The sequence below is a fragment of the Microtus pennsylvanicus genome, chromosome 6, assembly GCF_037038515.1.
Source record: "Microtus pennsylvanicus isolate mMicPen1 chromosome 6, mMicPen1.hap1, whole genome shotgun sequence".
NCBI classification, from domain to species: domain Eukaryota; kingdom Metazoa; phylum Chordata; class Mammalia; order Rodentia; family Cricetidae; genus Microtus; species Microtus pennsylvanicus.
In genome coordinates, this window is record NC_134584.1 from 109,919,419 (window position 1) to 109,921,636 (window position 2,218).

A 2,218-nucleotide genomic window follows, 5' to 3' on the forward strand; every position below is an offset into this window, starting at 1 on the left:
GTAGACCCTGGATTTTTGGGACACACACACACACTCTTTAGGTAAAGGTCTATGGTTCATTTTGAGTCAGTCTGGATTATTGCATATGGTGTATCTTTTGCATAAGAATATCCAATTATCTTAACCTCATTGGTTGACTAGACTAATTTTCCTCATCGAGTCATTACAGCACACCCCTTTGAAAAGAAATCCACCATAATAGAAAAGGCATATTTCGTCCTGCACTCTCATTTCTAGCCCATTGAGCTGGGCTTGCCACCCTTATATCTTTACCACACGGCCTCCATTACCTGGGTGGTTTTGTAGCAGTTATGAAGTTGCAAACTGTGAATTTCCTGGCTTTTCTTTCTTTCTTTTTCTTCTTTTTCCCTGCTATTTTGGTATTCTTGTGTGCCCGTGTACATATTAGGGCTAGCTAATCTGTTTCTGGAAACAAGCAGCTGGATTTGTGTAGGGTAACTCTGTTTGGGAAGTAGTACCTCCTTGACAGTACCACGTCTTTCTGGTCACATCCACAAGGTGTCTTTTTGCTTCTTTAGGTTGTTAATGCCTTTGGAAAAAATTTCCAGTTATAAGTCTTAAATTTTTTGTTAATTTTATTTCTAACTATTTTATTTTTAATACTATTATAAAAGTGGAATTGTTTCCTTCACTGCATTTTTGGGTTTTCATTGCTGGTACATAGAGACACACTTGATATTTGCATATTGAGCTTGTATCCTATGCCGTGATTGAACCCACTCACTGGCTCTAACTTCAAAAAAATGTTTTATTAGCATATAATTATTATGCATAATAAAGGGTTTCATCATGAGCGTTTCTTTCATGTATGTAATGCATTTTGACCAAACGCACCTCCTGTTACTTTCTTGTTCTCCTTCCCCTCCAACTGGTTCCCTTCCTCTTAATTGTTGCTCCTTAAGGGTACCTAAGGATTTTCTATAGACAACAACATGTTACCTATAAAGAGATAAATCTACTTTGTCCATTATTATCTGGATGCTTTACTTTTCTTTTTTGTCCTGTCTCCCTGGATAGCCCTCCAACACGATACTGAATAGATGCAGTGAGAGACGTCTCCATCTTCCTCTTGACCCTCAGTCTCCCAGATCCAAGGAAAATATCTGCTTTGTAATTTTTGTAGATTCCCTGTTTTAGGGTGAAGATATTTTTGCGCTCGTGGTTTGTTGACACAAAAAGTGTCAGGTTTATTCATTGCTTTCCCACCCTTCGTCTGGTTTTGCATTAAAAAACTGCTTTGGTTAAGCCCAGCTTTCCCGGAAGACCAGATTATATACTCAGTGACAGTGTGGATAGTCAAAGAGGACAAAGAGCATGTTGCTAACAGTCTTTAACTTTCTGGTTTCATTTAACAAAATGCAAAGAAAGAAAGAAAGAGAGAGAGAAAGAAAGAAAGAAGTCCAAGAAAAACCACACAATTTTGTAAAGGGGAATGGAATTCAACTATTTCCAATTTCCAAATATCAGAAGATAAGAGTTGGAAGATATTTTTTTTAATTCTTTCTTTTCCTTCTTTTTTCTTTTTTCTTTCTTTCCTTCCTTCCTTCCTTCCTTTCTTCTTTCTTTTCTTTCTTTCTTTCTTTCTTTCTTTCTTTCTTTCTTTCTTTCTTTCTTTCTTTCTTTTACAGGGGAACACACTAACGCAGTCCCCCACTACCACAAATTATGCAGTGGAATTTCCCGCATTTGGGGAAACTGCAGGGGTCAGCACATCCAGAGTGCAATGGGTAAGCCTCGCCCTGGGCAAACCACCTTCGTGATCATGGTACATCCCCTGCCAGGTCAGTACTGGGAGATACTTTTACTAATATGGCTGACATATATCTCTATATCTATATCTACTTGTATAAGTTAAGCTCAGACCCAAACCTAACCAAGGTCACAACCTTCATTCCTTAGGCTGAGACTCTGAATTGATTTGATTGTGCTCAGTAAGTGTTTTCCGATGGGCAAGATGATGGCGGTGGGATGGGGTGGAGGAAGCGATGGTCAAGCCATGAGATGCTCTGTAAACTTGTGTGGGAAGGTATGTGTATCACCTCCATCCACATTTTCCTGGTAAAAGGAAGTCTGCAACTATGCTCGGTGCAAACAGCAGCCATCGCTTATGGGCGGGAGCTGGAAATCAAGTGAGAATGATTGACATCCATAATTGCCTCTCAGGGCTAGCAAACATTTGGGGCCATCGTTAAAACCC

General features: G+C 39.4%; 1 non-coding gene across 1 annotated transcript; it reads right to left on the reverse strand.

The window, feature by feature from the left end:
• Positions 1–1,646: 1,646 nt before the first annotated feature.
• On the reverse strand, positions 1,647–1,810 carry LOC142853162 (U1 spliceosomal RNA). The gene has a single exon (XR_012911100.1). It is a non-coding gene; the product is annotated as a U1 spliceosomal RNA (small nuclear RNA).
• Positions 1,811–2,218: the final 408 nt, after the last annotated feature.